At 42.0% G+C, this 22,445-nt stretch overlaps 1 non-coding gene across 1 annotated transcript; it reads right to left on the minus strand.

Annotated features, from left to right (window-relative positions):
• Positions 1-16,141: 16,141 nt before the first annotated feature.
• Positions 16,142-16,244, minus strand: LOC120867747. Its single transcript, XR_005721987.1, has one exon. It is a non-coding gene; the product is annotated as a U6 spliceosomal RNA (small nuclear RNA).
• Between the last annotated feature and the right edge of the window lie 6,201 nt (positions 16,245-22,445).

Consider the following 22,445-nt stretch of genomic DNA (forward strand, 5'->3'; position numbering starts at 1 on the left):
AGACAGAAGGATCCTAAATCTCACTCTAACTTTAACCTGATCCTAATCCTCAATTTCATTCTCTCTTCATAATCTGAAGAGAGTCAGACATTAAACAGATAAATAATTGGTTCAGGATAACAGAGATCTTGGTTTCTATTCCAGGAGGTCAGGGCTTCCTAGTCTGAGGATTACATTATAACCCTTACTTTGGAAAGTGTCTGGAATGGTAAGAATTGGAGTTGTGCAAGAGGAGGGGAAAGGAAGTGGCCAGACCCTAAGGAGAAGGGAGAAGGCACGAGACTGGCATGGATAGGCTACTGGGAGGGGCAGATGTGCAGGAGGTTCTATAAGTGCTGGGAATCTGATTGCAATTGTGCACAGTACTCCAAAGGGATTGAGACCTCTGCTGGGGGAAGCCTGGATGCATGCCTGTGGGAGCCTGGCCTGAGCCCTTCAGTCTCAAGGGCAGTGGCAGGAATCCCTTGTGGCAGACCTGTGATCAAAAGAGAGGACCGTTGTGGGAGTGTCTCTGCAACCTGCTGGGCAAAAGAGCCCAACAGAGGCTACAGGACCAGCCAGCAACAGAGAGTAAGCAGCACAATAGTTACATGACCAAAGAGCAAGACGCGTCTCCACTGTCATGCCAATACGTAGGCCCTGGGGCCTAACATGACCCATTTTGGGATGGGAGGTAATGACTGCAGTTTCCTCCGTATAAGGCAATAAAATGCCGACTTCATGTCATGAGCCTTATGCCATGAGCCATTTCTAGAAGGCCAAACAGGCTAATTAATTTGTTCTTTCTTCAAAAGAAAATTATCCAAAAAGGAAATAAATATGTTTTTAAAAATCACCAATTAGTTGTGTTATCACGAGCAGGCCAGGAGTCCCCTATGGGTCTCAGTTTCCCTATCTTTAAAATGTGGGGGATGATGCTAAAAGAGTTCCAGCTCTACCATCCCAAGGTTTTTTATGATGTCTCCTCCAAAGAACAGAATTGTTAATACGATAACTTGAGAGTTTCTTTCTTGACTTTAACCATGTGGGTTGCCCTCCCAGCTGAGAAAATGAAAGCTGATGAGGTATTTACATCATTAACAGAGTTTTTATAATTCCTGCTCATTCCCCCTACACTCTTCCTGTAGATAAAATCTGCAGTTAGCAGTAAAGCTGAGGTGAGAAGTTGCTGTCTTGAGGGCACATGACCTTTCTTTACTTGAGGCAGATCATGTGAAATATACCCAGGAGACCTTCTCACCTGTAGCTATTGGCAGCAGACAGGGGGAAAGAAACCCGTCAGTTTAAGAGGTTTTTCACACTAATGAACAAGAAAACTCACCTTTCTCTCCCCAGTGACAGTGTTAGCTTCTATTAAAGCCCTTCAGGGGGTTCCCAGGTGGTGCTAGTGCTAAAGAACCCGGCTCCCAGTGCAGGAGACATAAGCGAAGAGGGTTTAATCCCTGGGTCAGGAAGGTCTCCTGGAAGAGGGCACAGCAACTCACTCCAGGATTCTTGCCTGGAAAATTCCATGGACAGAGGAGTCTGGCAGGCTACAGTCCATGGGGCCGCAGAGTCAGACACAACTGAGCAGGCGTACACACACACAAACCCCTTCAGACAGGCTTCTCCGGGCAAATAGCCAGCTTCTCCCATGGACCTTGAGAAAAGGGGTTGTTAAGAGAATGCAGCTTTACTGAACTTGGCATTTAATTACTCAAGTGGGTTTAGTGTTGGAGGAGGGTGGCTAGAAGGAGTCAATGTAATTTTCAACTGGTGGAGGGGGGTGGGGGTAGATTGCTAGACGAGACTTAGAGGCACAGACTCCAAGACAGATGGCCAGTTCTCATCACTGGCTTGGCCACTTAACAGCTCTGTGACTTTGGGCAAATTGCTTTCTGTTCCTCATATATAAAATGGGAACAATAACAGTATCTGGTTCATAGGATGATTATGAGGATTTTATTATGAAGCTTAAGTGTGAGTTAGTTATAGTTGTAAAGCACAAAGAATAGGTCCTGACACACTGTAAGAACTTTGTGGTTGCTACTGTTGTTTTTTATATGCCAAGCAACACAGTTTGCCCAAAACATCTTCAGTGCTTAAATCAGAGTTTGAAGTTTGTAGCTTCAAAACTCAGCTTAAAAGCAATTCTGTATCACTGAGTAAGAAATTTAACAGCCTACTATGTGGTTTCCAAATCTGAAGTTAGATCACCTCAGATTTCCTCTGGGAACTGGGTAAATAACACCCCGCCCCCCGCCCCCACCAAAGAGTAAAAATGTTATGGACACTCAGAAGAACTATCTTATAGGTGACAGACTAAGTAATAAAATTTGCAGAGTCAATCTTTTTCAAAAGGTTACACCTGAACTGCTTGATAAATAACATTCTGGGATTTCTCTAACTTTCCTGAAAGGAGTTTTTTGGTGTGTCAGTATCTAGGCGAAGGCAATGGCACCCCACTCCAGTACTCTTGCCTGGAGGATCCCATGGGCAGAGGAGCCTGGTGGGTTGCAGTCCATGGGGTCGCTAAGAGTCAGACACAACTGAAGTGACTTAGCAGTAGCACCAGTGCCAGCCAGTATCTAGAAAGGTGCTTTCAGCTTTTCTTCAAGATGTAGAAACAGCAAACAAGGATGTCAAAACCTTTCCTGTTTGGTTAAAAAGAAAGCCATGTGACAGATCAGGAAATCTGCACTGTTATCCATTGAAAGAAGTGATCAACAGTCACATATTTTCTTAATTTTTGAATTTAACATTTAAGATTTCCCGAATATTTTTTACTTGCACAATTCCACTGAACCTCAGGTGTAAGAGCATAGCCTACATTTGGTTTACCCACTGAGTGTGAGAACAGCTTTCAGGTCCTGATTTTCTCTATGGCTTGAAAAGTTACAGTAAGACATTGCTAAAGTTGTGCTGGGCTTCCCTGGTGACTCTGTTTGTAAAAAATCCACCTAGTTGGTGACAATAGGTGGATTACCATAACCTCTCTCTCTCTCTTTTTTTTTTTTTTGGACTTCTTTAAACTTTAATTTTTTTTTTTCCTAAAATGAGAATGAGTTTTTTAAATAACTGAAAGCCTTTTTAAAATGAGTATTTGCTATTTGGCCGATTTTCTTAAAAAAAAAAAAAAAGTTAATTAGCTTGCCTTCCTTTTAGAAATGGCCCAGGGAATAAAGACATGAAGTTAGCACTTTTTATGCCTTAAAAAGAGGAAACTTTGCAATTGCCCAATTCTCAATTCCAGCATAGTCCATGGGTCCTGGGCAGTAAACAGCGGTAGGTCTTATGATAGTGATGTGTCAGAAAGACCTCATTTCTACTCTTTTTGACAGTGACTCTTTATCACACTGATCACAAGTGCTGGTGCTAGATAACTAGACTAGAAAACCCCTTAGATGAAAAGATAAGGCCCCAGATGCTGTCAAACACCTCCCAATTTATTGGAGATCTGGGGTTAAATCTTGGTGAGAGGTAAATGTAAGTTTGACGATCTTATCCTACGTTCCTTTGTGTGTGTGTGTGTGTTTAATTTAGGTTTTGTTTTGAATAACATTTTATCCTGAAGTCACATGGTAGCATACAGTATTTAAGATTCTCGGTTCCCCTTACTACAGAACCACCAGTTGTAGCTTCAGAAACTGGCCTTAATGAGAATAAGATGATATAAGAAAGCAAAGCCCAGGTTGGGTTTTTGCAGGGTATTAGGATGTTTCTCAAAGGAATCTCTGTCTCAGTGCTGAGGTGAAATTGCTATTTCGGTGGAGGATGACTAGCACTTCTGCACTCCCTTACTTTATGGTCATTGACAGCTGTAAACTCCCTGAATATCTGGCACCTACTTCATTTCACAGAGTATCACACACTCTCAGGAAGATAAAAAAGTGTCCAAGCCTTGGTCCCAACTTCCAGAAGCTTCCAGTCTTATTGGAGAGACATTCTGTGGAAACACCCAAGGAGCTCATGCAAAGCAGATCGAATGGACCCCATTTAAAAGATCTGTATCAAGATGCTTCTTTATCCAGGTTGTGCCTCTCTCAATAAAGCCCAGGCTCCTAGCAGTCGTGGGAATCTCATTTTCACAATCTAATGCATTCTTTGTTTTGTTTCTGACTTCAGCCCCTCTATATAAATGCATGGTTTTTTGTCATCACTTCTTCTTGTTCTCAGGACCTTCTTGCTGATTTTAGGAGCTTCTAAATCTTATGACCAAATAATATCCTCAGAATCTTCCTCATATTTCCCTAGATCTGAAAAGACAGGACCATTTAGCACTGATTCTGGGCAGCCTATTTCTTTACTGGTTCTGATGAGTCTTCTAAAGGTGCTGACTATAGCCTTTATATCTTTTCACCAATACTTATTACCATCCTTTTTAGCAAAGTGGAGTTTTTAAGTCCTTGCCTTTTTATCAGCAATTAGCAAAGTCCAGGCCTCTTGCTTACAATTCAGTTAATTTTAGAACTGAGTGAAATTATTGTCTGTGCTTTGCCTTTGTGCTTCATTGCTTTTTCTTATCATTTATCCATTAAACAAACATTTCATTAAACACTGAACTGTGACAGGCACTATGCTAGTAAATAAAAACATAAAGGTGAAAGAGACTTGATTCCTTCCTCAAGAATACCACATCTGGTAGAAAAGACAGAAAATCAGCCCATATGGTACCTTTGTGTGAAACAGAAAAAGTCATCCCTTCCTCCTAGCAGAGGCAGCTCTGCACTAGGCCTCCACTGATGCAGCAAGCAGAGAACAGGATGGACTTCAGCCCCTCTTGCTTTCTTGACCAGGGATCCTTGTCCTTGGGCACAACCTGAGCAATCCTATGCAATAGCCCTGGACATGGAAACAGCATGTTATACTATAATGTGATGAGCACAGAGAAGAGAGGGCCTGACCATCTGGTAGGATGGGAATCTGGGGGAGGTTTCATAGAAGAGATTAAGTGTGAGCTGAGACACAAAGAAGCTCATTCAGTGAAGGGGCTGAGGAGCAGAGGGAAGACATACAAAGCCATGCAGGTTTGAAGAGCACAGCACGTTTGAGGCTTTATGAGTCACTGATGATGGCAGAGTGCCAAGTGGTGGGGGGGTGAGGGTGGAAGAGATTTGATAAGAATTGAAGCTGGAAGACACTATAGCAATGGTCTAGGTCCTTGCTACTCAAAGTTCTAGACTCCTCCATAGGGCAGCTTTGGCATTACCAGGCAAATGGTAGAAGTGCAGAATCTTGGGCCTCATCCAAGACCTATTGAATCTGAACCTGCATTCTAACAAGCAGAAGTTAACAGAGTTAAAACTGTCTCCCTCTGGAGAAAAGGATTAAAGCTGAAAGAATAGAGCTTTTCCTTGTAACTAGATTGTTTTTCATTATTAGCTCATCTGTGTGATCTCCCTTTTTAAACCAATGTACATGAAACATCTGGGGAAAAAATTAAGAGAGTAATTAGGGAATAAGAAAATAAAAGTGGCATGGCTATTCTTAAGGGTGAAGAACAAAAAAGAAAAAGGATAACTGCTGTGCTTCCCTGGTGGTCCAATGGATAAGAATCTGCCTTGCAATACAAGAGACACATGTTCAATCACTGGTCTGGGAAGATATCACATCCCTCAGGGCAGCTAAGTCTGCGAACCGCAACTACTGAGCCCACAGGATCCAACTGCTGAAGCCTGCAAGCCTAGAGCCAGTGCTCCCCAACAAGAAAATTCACTGCAATGAGAAGCCCTTGCACTGCAACTAGAGAGTAGCCCCTCCTCGCCACAACTAGAGAAAGTCCGCATGCAGCAATGAAGACCCAGCACAGCCAAATAATAAAATAAATAAATAAAAATCTTAAAAAAAAATAAAAAGCCCAGGAAGGAAGGCAAATGAAAGTGATCTGTGAAGCTCTGCTTCATCCTCTTCTCTTCTGCTTCTTTTTGCCCATTTATTCATTCAACCATTCAGCTATTTAGTGTATATATTGAGCACCAATTATTTGTCAGGCATGGATATCTGTATTTTCCTAGTAACTGCAGGGATTTCTACACACTTTCAGATCTCACAAGAGAGCCCAAGAGATCCCTTCCCCAAGGGATCTAAAAGCCACTGTCTTCCCTGTGCTAGATCTTCTTCCTCTCTAGCTCTGGGAGGGTCATCAGGACAGTAAGAACAGTTGAAGCTGGAAGGCTCTGGGATTTCTGTTCTTTGCTCAACCCTCTGCATGTGGTTTCCCTGATTCTTTTTCTCCAAGGGGAATCCTAAGTGGGGGAAAAAAATCCAGGTTCAAGTATGGCTTCAGGGTCTGTGGAAGATCATGATTGGACTTGACTGAGTGAGGGGCCAGTTCTGGTTTTGGTAAGCCACTGAGGTAAGAGCTGGGGTATATCCCTCTGAGCCACTGACTAATTTCCCCTCAAAAGGAGAAGACTAGGCTGAAGCGTTTGAGGTACACATAAGGGACCTTTGGGGTAGGGGAAGCAAAAGAGAAATAATGCTTTTCCCCCAAACTCTGTCTGGGAATTCATCACAGAAACCACTTAAGGCAAGAGTGTCATCATTCTGTGATAGAAAACCATGTTACCACAAAACACGAATGACAAAAGAAAGGTGAAATTGGTGGCATGGTGTTGTCTGGTGTGGTTTTTTAAACAGATTCCACAATATGAGTATAAAAAGACCAGTTCAAATGCTTGCCATGAGTAAGTCACTCAGCTTATGTGTTCTCTCTGTGTGTGGGTTCAGGATCAGGAGACAGGGGAAACCGGGAAGAAATATGCAAACATCAAGATTCTACCCTTGTGCTGCCTGTGCAACTTTAATCTTTGAGATGATAAAAATAACAGTCTTTCTCAGATTTATGCGGAAAGAAAATATAATTGAGACCTCCTAATGTCTCTCATTTCCTTCAGAAAGTCTATAGGTACTAAAGACTTCTTTTAAGCAGCCCCACAGATTGTTCGAGTTTAAAAAAGAGAGAGACAAAAAGAAGAAAGAAAGAATTTGTTGTAATTTGATATGTGGAGACCATGTTGAGGTTTAAATGGCTGGTTTTTTCTTAGAATAACCCGTGCTAAGAGTGTTGTAATTGAAAGTGAAAGTGACACTTTCATGCATCTGTGTCCACCCACCAGCTGTTACTGGTCTACAAAGCCCCGTGTGGTTGGTGCTTTATAAGAGGGCTACAAATGAACAAGCTGTGGGCTACAGATGTGCCTTTATATGCCAACATGATTTTGCATGAATGAGGGATTTTTTTTTAAGCTTTAACTTTTGGGGCTGTATATATAAAACAACCTGTGTTTTAAACAACAGATTTAATTAACCTTCGAGGCAACTGATTCCCCAGGACGGACAGATATGGCTCCTTTACTCCTATCACCCAAGAAAGATTAGTTGACTTTGTCATGATCTGCCTGAAACTGCTTTTTACCACTTCTTTTTCCTCTGCGGCAGTTTTCCAGGTGGAAAGGAAGTGTCTGAACCTGTGCCTCCTGTGTCGTGGGTTTTACTTATAACTGGAGGTCAGTGTCTACTGATGAGTAGTTACTTATGTTTGCTTGGAAGCAGAAACATATCTCCCAATATGTTTTCCTTTTTAATTATGTTTCTCTCCCAACATACACTTTCCTCTGTGGTTTGGTGTAAAGAACTTTGTTGTTACATTGAACCTGTATTTGGACCCCAGGACTGCTACCTACTTGCTGGTTGTGGTACTTTGGACATAGGACTCTCAGCTTCCATTTCTTATCAGAGAAAGGCGATAAACTTACCTATTTGGCAAATTGTTGTAAGGGCTTGTGCATGTGTTCGTGCTAATGTCTGACTCTTTGTGATCCCTTGGAATGTAGCCTGCTAGGTTCCTCTGTCCATGAAATTCTCCAGGCAAGAATACTGGGGTGGGTTGCCATGCCCTCCTCCAGGAGATCTTCCTGACCCAGGTATTGAACCTGCGTCTCCTGCATTGCAGGCAGATTCTTTACGGCTGAGCCACCGGGGAAACCCCTGTAAAGGATTAAATGATATAATTTATGTGGAACAGCCCACATGGTGTTTAGCATGGCAGATTTCCCTACATGTTAATTTCTTCTTTGCTTTCATTTATGATCAATGCAAAGAAATAGAGGAAAAGAACAGAATGGGAAAGACTAGAGATCTCTTCAAGAAAATTAGAGATACCAAGGGAACATTTCATGCAAAGATGGGCTCAATAAAGGACAGAAATGGTATGGACCTAACAGAAGCACAAGATATTAAGAAGAGGTGGCAAGAATACACAGAAGAACTGTACAAAAAACAGCTTCACAACCAAGATAATCACGTTGGTGTGATCACTCACCTAGAGCCAGACATCCTGGAATGTGAAGTCAAGTGGGCCTTAGAAAGAATCACTACGAACAAAGCTAGTGGAGGTGATGGAATTCCAGTTGAGCTGTTTCAAATCCTGGAAGATGATGCTGTAAAAGTGCTACACTCAATATGCCAGCAAATTTGGAAAACTCAGCATTGGCCACAGGACTGGAAAAGGTCAGTTTTCATTCCAATCCCAAAGATAGGCAGTGCCAAAGAATGCTTAAACTACCGCACAATTGCACTTATCTCACACGCTGGTAAAATAATGCTCAAAATTCTCCAAGCCAGGCTTCAGCAGTACGTGAACCATGAACTTCCAGATGTTCAAGCTGGTTTTAGAAAAGGCAGAGGAACCAGAAATCAAATTGACAATACCCGCTGGATCATCAAAAAAGCAAGAGAGTTCCAGAAAAACATCTATTTCTGCTTTATCGACTATGCCAAAGCCTTTGACTGTGTTCAGTTCAGTTCAGTTCAGTTCAGTCACTCAGTCATGTCCGACTCTTTGCGACCCCATGAATTGCAGCACGCCAGGCCTCCCTGTCCATCACCATCTCCCGGAGTTCACTCAGACTCACATCCATTGAGTCCATGATGCCATCCAGCCATCTCATCCCGGGTCGTCCCCTTCTCCTCCTACCCCCAATCCCTCCCAGCATCAGAGTCTTTTCCAATGAGTCAACTCTTCGCATGAGGTGGCCAAAGTACTGGAGCTTCAGCTTTAGCATCATTCCTTCCAAAGAAATCCCAGGGTTGATCTCTTTGACTGTGTAGACCACAATAAACTGGAAAATTCTGAAAGAGATGGGAATACCAGACCACCTGACCTGCCTCTTGAGAAACCTATATGCAGGTCAGGAAGCAACAGTTAGAACTGGACATGGAAAAAAAAAAAAAAAAGAAAATGTTCTAATGGGCAGCAAAAAAAAAAAAAAAGAACTGGACATGGAACAACAGACTGGTTCCCTATAGGAAAAGGAGTATGTCAAGGCTGTATATTGTCACCCGGCTTATTTAACTTATATGCAGAGTACATCATAAGAAACACTGGGCTGGAAGAAGCACAAGCTGGAATCAAGATTGCCGGGAGAAATATCAATAACCTCAGGTATGCAGATGGCACCACCCTTATGGCAGAAAGTGAAGAGGAACTAAAAAGCCTCTTGATGAAAGTGAAAGACGAGAGTGAAAAAGTTGGCTTAAAACTCAACATTCAGAAAACGAAGATCATGGCATCTGGTCCCATCACTTCATGGCAGATAGATGGGGAAACAGTGGAAACAGTGTCAGACTTTATTTTTTGGGGCTCCAAAATCACTGGAGATGGTGATTGCCGCCATGAAATTAAAAGACGCCTACTCTTTGGAAGGAAAGTTACGACCAACCTAGATAGCATATTGAAAAGCAGAGATATTACTTTGCCAACAAAGGTCCATCTAGTCAAGGCTATGGTTTTTCCAGTAGTCATGTATGGATGTGAGAGTTGGACTGTGAAGAAAGCTGAGTGCCAAAGAATTGATGCTCTTGAACTGTGGTGTTGGAGAAGACTCTTGAGAGTCCCTTGGACTGCAAGGAGATCCAACCAGTTTAGAAAGGAGATCAGTCCTGGGTGTTCATTGGAAGGAATGATGCTGAAGCTGAAACTCCAATACTTTGGCCACTTCATGCAAACAGTTGACTCATTGGAAAAGACCCTGATGCTGGGAGGGATTGGGGGAAGGAGGAGAAGGGGATGACAGAGGATGAGATGGCTGGATGGCACAACCGAATTGATGGACATGAGTTTGAGTGAACTCCAGGAGTTGGTGAAGGACAGGGAGTCCTGGCATGCTGTGATTCATGGGGTCACATAGAGTCGGACACGACTGAGTGACTGAACTGAACTGAACTGAACTGAGCTGAGGAAAGGGCCCAAGAGGGAGCTTGGGAGAAGCATGGATGATAGGTAAGAAAGGAAAAGAGGAATAAAAGGAAATAACCTTGGATTGGCAAGCTCTAGTCCACATGCTCAGCATATCTGTACCGCAGCATGTAAAATAACTTGCATGTTTCATGTTATTTGAGTTTGTGGAGAGTGAGCTGCTTTGACTTGATACTCTTGGAAACTGTGCCCAGTGGCTTGCTATCATGAGAGTGTGTCTTCAGGCACTTTGTGAGGATCATTCAAGCTGCTCACAAGGACAAATGTGTAACTGAGGAGTCCTGCTTTCAAAGAATCCCAATTCTAGTTAATGCCCAAATAACTCTAAGATTCACCTCTCGCCTGACTGCAGGAAAGTCAATATCTGACTTCTCCTCCCTCAAACTTCTGGGAATTCCTAGGGAGTGCTTATTTCAGTCAACTACTTGGAGCCTTAAGGGTAGCCCTTCTCAATGGGGAATAGACTGCAACATTTAGCCTAACTTTACTTAAGGAGAAAGAAAAAATGATGCATAAAAGAAAAAATATCTGGATCCTCCAAAATATCTCCTAAGTGCTTGCTAAGTTGCTTCAGTCATGTCTGACTCTTTGTGACCCCATGGACTGTAGCTCACCAGGCTCCTCTATCCGTGGGATTCTCCAGGCAAGAATAGTGGAGTGGGTTGCCATGCCTTCCTCCAAGGGATCTTCCTGACCCAGGGGACTGAACCCATGTCTCCTGCGGCTCCTGCATTCCAGGCAGATTCTTCACTGCTGAGCCACTGGGGAAGTCCAAAACATTTCCTATCCTCCTCTCAAAGGAAGGGTATCTCTCCCACAGTCCCTATCCTGCTGCCATGGTGGAGGGACCAAGTTTCCTATAGACCAGAGTCCATTAACCAAGCTTCTCCTTCCAGACCCCAAGGAAACACAGGTTCAAGACTGTAATTCTACTCACTGCAAAGACAACCTTTTTGCATAATCAGTGCTTTTTGTGTTCACTACCTTGTGTAATATATGTATAGCAGGTACTCAAATATTTGCTGAGTCAATAAAGCAGAGGTCTCCAACCCCTGGCCCTGTTAGGAACCTGGCTGCACAGCAGGAGGCGAGCAAGTGAAGCTTCCTCTGCCACTCCCCACTGCTTGCATTATAGCCTAAACCATTCTGTGACCCCCACCTTTGCCTCCCCAGGTCTGGAAAAACTGTCTTCCATGAAGCCAGTCCCTGGTGTCAAAAAGGTTGGGACTGTGGGAATAAAGGAATGAACGGTCTCAAACTTTCTGTTCCAGATCAGGATCTTGGCTTTACCTTTATGTGATTAAAAAAAAGTATTAATCTTCTTACCCTGAAATAATCCATCTCAAATGTAAATTTAATATCTTTCTTCTAGAAAAAAAAAAAAACCAAGAAAACTAAAAATACAAGTAGCTTCTCCCCACCTCTGCACCTCAACTTCTTATTTCTAGCAATTAAGATTTCATGAAATACTTGCCCCCAGCCTAAGCTGTCACACATCATTATAGAGGGCATTTACTGTTAAGAGCATATTTTCTGCAAATCCCAGGATTTTCACTTCTGCATGAAGTCTGGCTGAGCAGACTCTGTTATCCCCCAATCCAGCTTTTAAGACAAATTATTTATACTAGTAGTTAAGGGTTCCTTAAGTTCTGGTTCTATGGTTATATACTAACTGTGATAGGAAATTCAGTGTATTATCTTTAATTCCTTCAAAATACAGCCAGATAAGATTCATTGCTTTACATAGGAAGAAACTAAGGCTGAGAGAGCATCAGCTGCCTCTGGTGATGTAGCTGGTTAGTGGCAGAATTGCCTTCAACCCAGGCCTACACCTTCTCTTAGCCTTAAGGCTGGTTGTAAAGGAACAGACAGACTCAACTAGGCAACTTTATGAAACTACTCCCCGTTTCCCGCTGCTCCACAGTATTTTGCTCCGAGCTTATTGGGCTTCCAGGTAGTGCTAGTGTAAAGAACCTGCCTGCAATGCAGGAGACATAAGAGATGTGGGTTTGATGCCTGGATTGGGAAGATCCCCTGGAGGAGGGCATGGCAACCCACTACAGTATTCTTGCCTGGATAATCCCATGGACAAGAGGAGCCTGAAGGGCTATGGTCCATAGGGTTGAAAAGAGTCAGACATGACTGAAGTGACCTAGCACGAACAAGGAGCTTTTTAAAGTCTTAAAAGACTTTGTGGCCTAAATGAAATTATTTCCAAAGACAGAAAGATGGAGCAATGGGTGGGGATACATGTAGGGGAAAGGGTAGGGACTTCCCAGAATCCCTCGGAACACATGCAGACACAGCCACCTACTTTTCCTACCGTGACTGATCCTGTCTGGAGGCAAGTCTTTCAAACGATACTCCTAAGACTCCCAGGTACTTCCTTAAGGTCAAGCCCAGAATTTCACATCAGTCCTTCGCTACTCCTGACAACATCTACCAGTCAAAAGGAAGATATTTGTTACCCTTTACAAGTTTCTTGTCCTGTGTCATCAGCCCCACTATGTTCTTAGAGACAAAGAGTGTTGAAAGCAGGATGTTTGAGTTTAAAAACAGAGTTTAGGGGAAAAAAAATAATAATACTAAAAAAGGAATATGGCAAGGTGACATAGTTATCAAGGAACCATGCCAATTAAGCTTGAAAAGCTGACTCATTTGATGATTCATTGACTAGAAGATTTTAAGAACTTATTTCAGTTGGTAGTGGTAAGTTCATTGGAGGATAAGATCTTGAGAGTCAAGCTGAAATGAAAGATTCCTGTCTCTGATATCACTGTGAAACACAAATGAAGCTGAACTTTAGAATGAGATACTTTATAGAAGGAGAGAGCAAGAAGGGAATTTAAGAACTGTTTCATTCTAACTCGACTCCCACAAGAGAAGTAAAGTAGCTAGTTTGAGAAATCATAGGGTTTTAGGGCAAGAAGGAGACCTTATAAATTTACCTCCTAAAAGAAGAGTACCTTCTAGAGCATCATGAAAAATGGCATTTCCAGGCTATGAGACTATTTCCAAGAACTGGGAGGTTAACTTTTGATGAGTATCTCAAGTTGTAAGCAAGTCCTTTTCAGTTCTGGGTGAAACTCTACTTAAATGTAACTTGTACCCATTGAACTTGACTTTCGTGTCTTCCCTTAATAAACCTTCTTCAAGAGAAATACACCCAACTTTTAAGGTATTACTAGGTTATGGTGGTTTCCAGCCCCATCACCATCTTTGGTGCTTCCTCCAGATTTATTCCCACATATCAGTGTTCCAGTTAACAGATAGAGCCCAGAATAGACCAAACATTCTAGATGCAGTCTGGTCTAGATATAGTAGGAAGACAGCAAGACTATCTGCTCCCAGCTTTGGACAATATCCTGCTATTGGTGGTTCTGAAGTTCTCCTTAGTTTTTGGCAACTGGATTTCAATTCAGCTTGCACTTGTAGCTGTGGCACAGTTATAATTTACAAGTATGGTATCAGTCATATTTTTTCATATTAAGCCCCCAGAAAGAAGTCAATTTCTTAATAGTTGCTTTGTCAGCTTGACTTCTTCTCCAACCATATTAATTTATTCACATGCATATAAATGTAATCCTTTATTATATGCTATGCTACAAATAATGATGTTCTGTGTCCTTGGCACCTCCCTGAATTACCAAACTGGTAATGTTACTAAAAATAGAAATGGAGTAAATTGGGCAAGTTATTTAACTTCTCTGAACCAAGTTTCCTTATCTCTGATTTAGGAGTAGTTGCCCTACTCCCTTAGCTGTTAGGAAGGCTGCTTCCCAGGTGGCTTCATGGTAAAGAACCCACCTGCCAATGCAGGAGACACATGTTTGATCCCTGGGTCGGGAAGATCCCCTGGAGGAGGAAATGGCAACCCACTGCAGTCTTCTTGCCTGGGAAATCCCATGGGCTATAGTCCATGGGGTCACAAAAGAGTCAGACATGACTTAGCAGCTCAACCAGAATAAAGACATTTAAAAATGCTGGTCAGGGAGTCCAGTGGTAGTCCAGTGGTTAAGAATCTGCCTGCTAAAGCAGGGGACATGGATTTGATCCCTGGTCTAGGATGATTCCACATGCCGCAGGGCAACTAAGCCTGAATGCCACAACTGCTGAATCAGAGTTCTAGAGCCCACCGTCCGCAACTGCTGAAGCCTGCCCACCCTGGAGCCAGTCCTCTGCAGCAAGGGAAGACGCGGTGATGAGAAGCCTGAGCACCACAACTAAAGAAAGCCCATACACAGCAACAAACAACCAGTGTAGCCAAAAATAAATATATTTTAAAAATCATTTGAAATTTTAACTTGTCACAGAAATCTAACTTAGAATGATGATTTGTCACTAATGCTGATAGAATTAGTTTGTGTTTTATTTGCTCCCTTCTTACTCCTGTTCATAATGCCTGGTGATTTTTTAAAATATCAGCCTTGCCCCCATTACTCCCCATTCATCACAGAAAATCCTCCAGACCCAGTGCATTTCTCATCTTCCCCCAGGTCTCTAGTGCTTCTCCCTCCTGTAGAAGCTCCTTTCCACTCTGAAGTTCTTTGCTTTATGGTCTGTTCCACACATCAGACAATTTTATGTGGCCTTGTTTTTTATACAACTTTTCCTAGGTATGATGTATTCCTCCCACTTGCTATAAATTCCCCAGGGTGAAGCATATCTAATATAGACTTTGTTACTCACACAATGCTGATTGAGGTTCAGACTTTCAAGACAGGACTGGATAGATCCTGGGAACTAAACCTTTCCTCCCCGCAGCTCAGAAAGGGAGGACATGCCGTCCGGGTAGTCTGATGAATTTCCCGTCTTGCTGATGAACATGCAGAAAAGTAGGGCCTCTATCAGCCTGAGCTTGAACTTTCATTTTGACTCGGGGGGTTATAGCTGGAGTTGTCAGTCTGGCATTTTTCCTAACACTTTCAAATGTCACATTTTAGCATCTAGTAGTCACTTGTCCTTTCCTCCTCTTCATTTTTAGAACACTCAGAAGAGTTTTTGTGTTTTGGAAAGACCCCTCTCGCTCCCCAGCCCTGAGTTTTCTGCCTGTAGGAGGGTGGTTCTTGAGGATGACTCCCCAGAGCACCGCTCGGAAAGAACGCGAGCTGCTCGTGCTGTCACATGTGCCTCATGTGCTGAGTTGCAGCCCATCCGTGCGGTGCGTGCAGCCGCCAATGCGACATTCAGTTAAGCAGGCAAGATGCTGGCAGCCCCAGAACCTTCTCAGACTTTCACTTAGCAACTTTTCCTTTTAGTTTCTTTTTAGAGTGTCTTTAAAACACAGGTGAAAGTTTGTATCAGAAAGGGAAAAAACATGAGTTGTGCATACAAGAATTTTGCCAGACATATCATTATACTTGGTATATGTGCAATGTTTTGATTTTCAATAAACACAGAACTTCTAAAATTTCAAAAATACTTTTAAACTCTTTCAAATTTAATAATTTATAATGTTAAGTTGAAAGATAATTTTTCAGATTTAAATTGTTAAATGCGTTTTTCAAAACCTTTCAAATACAGGAAGAATATAATGAAAATAAAATTGCCCTTGTACTTGTCACATAAACAGAGAGAGTTACTATTATCACCATACCACACAAATTTTACAGTTGAAAAAGCAAAGGAAAGGAGAGGAAGGGAGTAAAAAAAGGAAGGAATATCAGCTTTTAGATTTTCTTCTCAAACCTGTTTTAAAAAATAGGACTCTATGGAAAGTAACCCCAAGAATTTTGAAAGAAATGACAGATATACTGTATTCTTAATAACACTTATACCACCAGGAGTACCATTGCTGTTTCTGAATACCACAGTGTTTCAATGATCAATAAGTTTACAGAGCTCGGGTTTCTGTATCACAGAGGACAGATGTATATGTGTGTGTGTGTGTGTGTGTGTGTGTGTGTGTGTATGTGATGCTCCATGAAATTGTGTGTCATCCCTGGGCAGGGGCCATACTATCTTTCTCAGTATCTTTCCAATTTTAGCATATGTGTTGCTGAAGCATTTAAAGTATTTTTCAAAAGTCTTATGTGAAGTGTGAAAATCACTCAGTCATGTCTGACTCTTTGTGACCCCATGGACTGTAGCCTGCCAGGTTCCTCTGTCCATCATATCCATGGAACTCTACCCATGGAGTGGGTAGCTGTTCCCTTCTCCAGGGGATCTTCCCAACTCAGGGATCGATCCCAGGTCTTAGCCATCACAGGCAGATTCTTTACCATCTGAGCCACCAGGGAATCCCAAGAATACTGGAATGGGTAACCTATCCCTTCTCCAGGCAATCTTCCCAACCTAGGAATCAAACCTGTGGCTCCTGCCTTGCAGGCAGATTCTTTACCAGTTGAGCTACCAGGGAAGCAATATACATTACCAAAAAACTTTGTAAAATAGAGAAAAGGAGAAAATTACACTGAACTCTACCACTTTAACAAAACTCATTAATACTTTAGTATACTTCTTTCCAGACTTTTGTCTGATTCTCACTGTTAACATTTTATTTGCTAGTTTGTTTGTACTCAACATTGTAATAGAAGGGAAACAATTACTATGAGACTATCTACACCACTGCACCTGGGTGTTCATGGGAAGGACTGATGCTGAACCTGAAACTCCAAAACTTTGGCCACCTGATGTGAAGAGCTGACTTTTTTGAAAAGACCCTGATGCTGGGAAAGATTGAGGGCAGGAGGAGAAGGGGACGACAGATGATGAGATGGGTGGATGGCATCACCGACTCAATGGACATGAGTTTGGGTTGGCTCTGTGAGTTGGTGATGGACAGGGAGGCCTGGCGTGCTGCAGTTCATGGGGTCACAAAGAGTCGGACACAACTGAGGTGCCTGAACTGAACTCCATTGCTCCACTCTGATTTTCTCTTTTTCTCCATATATGTATATTATATTTATTTTGTTTACTACCTTAGGTGTCTAGGGATTTTATAACATTTTAGTTAAGGAGAAATGGCTTTGATATCAGTTAGCTTTAGGTCTGACTACTAGCTGTGTGAACTCAGGAAAATTATTAAGCAACCTTGTTACAACTGTCTTACTGTCACTGAGGATACCACTCTACCTACTCATCAGGTTCTGCGAGCACAAAAAGCGATAAAGTATATAAATTGAGTAACAGAATGACAGGCTCATGGTAAGCGTTTAATATATGGAAACTATTTCTCTACTTAAAATTATATCATAGTTATTTCATATTTCTTAGTTCAGTTCAGTTCAGGCGCTCAGTCGTGTCTGACTCTTTGCGACCCCATGAATCGCAGCACGCCAGGCCTCCCTGTCCATCACCATCTCCCGGAGTTCACTCAGACTCACGTCCCTCGAGTCCGTGATGCCATCCAGCCATCCCATCCTCTGTCGTCCCCTTCTCCTCCTGCCCCCAATCCCTCCCAGCATCAGAGTCTACATAATCTTTATTAACTAGATAGTGATCTGTAATGCAAATATATATCACTATGACTAATTCAATTCTGTTTTGTTTGACAGATTATTTCCAGTTTGGGGCCATCTAGATAACACTGTATGGGCTTTCCTGGTGCTTCAGTGGTAATGAATTAACCAGCCAACACAGGAGACCTGGGTTTGATACCTGGGTTGGTAAGATGCCCTGGAGGAGGAAATGGCAACCCACTGCAATATTCTTGCCTAGGAAGTCCCATGGACAGAGGAGCCTGGCAAGCTATAGTCCATGGCATCACAGAGGAGTTGGACACGACTTAGCGATTAAACAACAGGTAAAACTGTAATGTATATTTTCATATAATAACGTATTCCACTTCAGTCTATGGATTGCCTTTTTTAAAAAAAAACCCTGGAATGGTATATTTGGATAAAAGTATGAACCTCGACATGATTCTTACTATTTATTCAATAATTTTTTCTAGTTCATTTTTTTTTAAATTGAGTAATCAAAGCAAGTATAGAGTTTTCTACATTTTTTATTCTTTCAGTGTTATGGCAAAGCTTTTAAAAAATCATATATATATATATTTACATTTGTAATGAACCTCTCCATGTTTATTGCTTTTTCTGTTTTTTTTAAACTATTTCCTCAGATTAAAATATGTAGAATTCCTCAAGCAAATGGTATGAAAAAATTTAAGAGCCCTGATCTATAGACAGATTACCTTTCTTCCAAATTTGTACTGATTTATATGACCACTAAAAAGAGTGTGTGTGTGTCTGTGTTGAGTTGCTTCAGTTCGCTTCAGTTCAGTTCATTTCAGTCACTCAGTCGTGTCCAACTCTTTGCGACCCCATGAATCACAGCACGCCAGGCCTCCCTGTCCATCACCAACTCCTGGAGTTCACTCAGACTCACGTCCATCGAGTCAGTGATGCCATCCATCTATCTTATCCTCTGTCTTCCCCTTCTCCTCCTGCCCCCAATCCCTCCCAGCATCAAAGTCTTTTCCAATGAGTCAACTCTTCGCATAAGGTGGCCAAAGTACTGGAGTTTCAGCTTTAGCATCATTCCTTCCAAAGAAATCCCAGGGTTGATCTCCTTCAGAATGGACTGGTTGGATCTCCTTGCAGTCCAAGGGATTCTCAAGAGTCTTCTCCAACACCACAGTTCAAAAGCATCAATTCTTCAGCGCTCAGCCTTCTTCACAGTCCAACTCTCACATCATACATGACTACTGGAAAAACCATAGCCTTGACTAGACGGACCTTTGTTGGCAAAGTAATGCCTCTACTTTTGAATATACTACCTAGGTTGGTCATAACTTTGCTTCCAAGGAGTAAGCGTCTTTTAATTTCATGGCGGCAATCACCATCTGCAGTGATTTTGGAGCCCCCCCAAATAAAGTCTGACACTGTTTCCACTGTTTCCCCATCTATTTCCCATGAAGTGATGGGACCAGATGCCATGATCTTTGTTTTCTGAATGTTGAGCTTTAAGCCAACTTTTTCGCTCTCCTCTTTAACTTTCATCAAGAGGCTTTTTAGTTTCTCTTCACTTTCTGCCATAAGGGTGGTGTCATCTGCATATCTGAGATTATTGATATTTCTCCCGGCAATCTTGATTCCAGCTTGTGTTTCTTCCAGTCCAGCGTTTCTCAGATGTACTCTGTATATAAGTTAAATAAGCAGGTGACAATATACAGCCTTGACATACTCCTTTTCCTATTTGGAACCAGTGTGTTGTTCCACGTCCAGTTCTAACTGTTGCTTCCTGACCTGCATACAGATTTCTCAAGAGGCAGGTCAGGTGGTCTGGTATTCCCATTTCTTTCAGAATTTTCCAGTTTATTGTGATCCACACAGTCAAAGGCTTTGGCATAGTCAATAAAGCAGAAATAGATGTTTTTCTGGAACTCTCTTGCTTTTTTGATGACCCAGCAGATGTTGGCAATTTGATCTCTAGTTCCTCTGCCTTTTCTAAAACCAGCTTGAACATCAGGGAGTTCACAGTTCACGTATTGCTGAAGCCTGGCTTGGAGAATTTTGAGCATTACTTTACTAGCATGTGAGATGAGTGCAATTGTGTGGTAGTTTGAGCATTCTTTGGCATTGCCTGTCTTTGGAATTGGAATGAAAACTGACCTTTTCCAGTCCTGTGGCCACTGCTGAGTTTTCCAAATTTTTTGGTATATTGAGTGCAGCACTTTCACAACATCATCTTTTAGGATTTGAAACAGCTCAACTGGAATTCGATCACCTCCACTAGCTTTGTTCGTAGTAATGCTTTCTAAGGCCTACTTGACTTCACATTCCAGGATGTCGGGCTCTAGATGAGTGATCACACCATCATGATTATCCGGGTTGTGAAGATCTTTTTTGTACAGTTCTTCCATGTATTCTTGCGATCTCTTCTTAATATCTTGTGCTTCTGTTAGGTCCATACCATTTCTGTCCTTTATTGAGCCCAACTTTGCATGAAATGTTCCCTTGGTATCTCTAATTTTTTTGAAGAGATCTCTAGTCTTTCCCATTCTGTTCTTTTCCTCTATTTCTTTGCATTGATTGCTGAAGAATGCTTTCTTATCTCTTCTTGCTATTCTTTGGAACTCTGCATTCAGATGCTTATATCTTTCCTTTTCTCCTTTGCTTTTTGCTTCTCTTCTTTTCACTGCTATTTGTAAGGCCTCCCCAGACAGCCATTTTGCTTTTTTGCATTTCTTTTCCATGGGGATGGTCTTGATCCATGTCTCCTGTACAATGTCACAAACCTCATTCCATAGTTCATCAGGCACTCTATCTATCAGATCTAGGCCCTGAAATCTATTTCTCACTTCCACTGTATAATCATAAGGGATTTGATTTAGGTCATACCTGAATGGTCTAGCGGTTTACCCTGCTTTCTTCAATTTAAGTCTGAATTTAGCAATGAGGAGTTCATGATCTGAGCCACAGACAGCTCCTGGTCTTGTCTTTGTTGACTGTATTTTTTTGTGTGTGTGACCCTATACACTATATCCTGCCAGGTTCAACTTCTACCAATTTAACAACATATTCTGGAACATTATGTGTTAAAATTTAAAAAGGTTTTTGCCAATGTAAAGACCTGCCTCTTGAGAAACCTATATGCAAGTCAGGAAGCAACAGTTAGAACTGGACATGGAACAACAGACTGGTTCCAAATAGGCAAAGGAGTATGTCAAGTCTGTATATTGTCACCCTGCTTCTTTAACTTATATGCAGAGTACATCATGAGAAACATGGGGTTGGAAGAAGCACAAGCTGGAATCAAGATTGCCAGAAGAAATATAAATAACCTCAGATATGCAGATGAGACCACCCTTATGGCAGAAAGTGAAGAGGAACTAAAAAGCCTCTTGATGAAAGTGAAAGAGGAGACTGAAAAAGTTGGCTTAAAACTCAACATTCAGAAAACGAAGATCATGGCATCTGGTCCCATCACTTCATGGGAAATAGATGGGGAAACAGTGGAAACAGTGTCAGACTTTATTTTGGGGGGCTCCAAAATTACTGCAGATGTTGATTGCAGCCATGAAACTAAAAGACGCTTACTCCTTGGAAGGAAAGTTGTGACCAACCTAGATAGCATATTCAAAAGCAGAGACATTACTTTGCCAACAAAGGCCTGTCTAGTCAAGGCTATGGTTTTTCCAGTGGTCGTGTATGGATGTGAGAGTTGGACTGTGGAGAAGGCTGAGTGCCGAAGAATTGATGCTTTTGAACTGTGGTGTTGGAGAAGACTCTTGAGAGTCCCTTGGACTGCAAGGAAATCCAACCAGTCCATTCTGAAGGAGATCAGCCCTGGGATTTCTTTGGAAGGAATGATGCTAAAGCTGAAACTCCAGTACTTTGGCCACCTTATGCGAAGAGTTGACTCATTGGAAAAGACTTTGATGCTGGGAGGGATTGGGGGCAGGAGGAGAAGGGGACGACAGAGGATGAAACAGCTGGATGGCATCACTGACTCGATGGACGTGAGTCTGAGTGAACTCCAGGAGTTAGTGATGGACAGGGAGGCCTGGCGTGCTGTGATTCATGGTGTCGCAAAGAGTCGGACACGACTGAGCGACTGAAGTGAAACTGAACTGAACTGAACTGAATGATTTAAAAGGCCTATTTAAGTTTTTTTTGCTTTGAATGTTAAATGAATTGTATAGCCTTTCATTTTTTGAATTTTAAAGCAAGGGGAACTGAGACACTGGGATGTTGCCTCACTTGACTAGCAGCCTGATTATATTCCTCTTTGATCTGTACAACACAAAATTTCAGGCATTGGTTGCTTCCTCTGTACTTCTTGCAGCTATTCTGTTTTAAAATGGACTTCTGTTTTTATAGAACAAATAGAACTGAGCAGAAACCATGCTGCTCTCTTTGAGTTTGCCTCTCGTAAGTGGAGCCTGCTTTTGAGAATACACAGTTATAGACAACATGTGTTGTAGGAGGCAGATGATGACCACCCTAAGCGTCCTTACAGGAAAAGTTGACATCACCAAGGTCTTACCTTGAAGGTCCAAAACATTGATTCTGTCAGTACACTCAGAATTAAACTATAAGATTGGACCATGCCAACCAAATTCCTAGGACTTTAATATAGTAAGAAATACCATCAATGTGTATATCAGATACTGGTTCACAACATTCTATTCCCATAGAAAAATCTGTATGAAAAGTCAAATTATAATCAGTTTGCTCAGGAGTTATAGAATTAGGATGGGGTGGGAAGATAGGATGGTGGTTGGAATAATGTTAATGGCTGGTCATCAAGCTATGTGAAT

Source organism: Oryx dammah, unplaced genomic scaffold, assembly GCF_014754425.2.
Source record: "Oryx dammah isolate SB20612 unplaced genomic scaffold, SCBI_Odam_1.1 HiC_scaffold_1, whole genome shotgun sequence".
In the NCBI taxonomy this organism is placed as follows: domain Eukaryota; kingdom Metazoa; phylum Chordata; class Mammalia; order Artiodactyla; family Bovidae; genus Oryx; species Oryx dammah.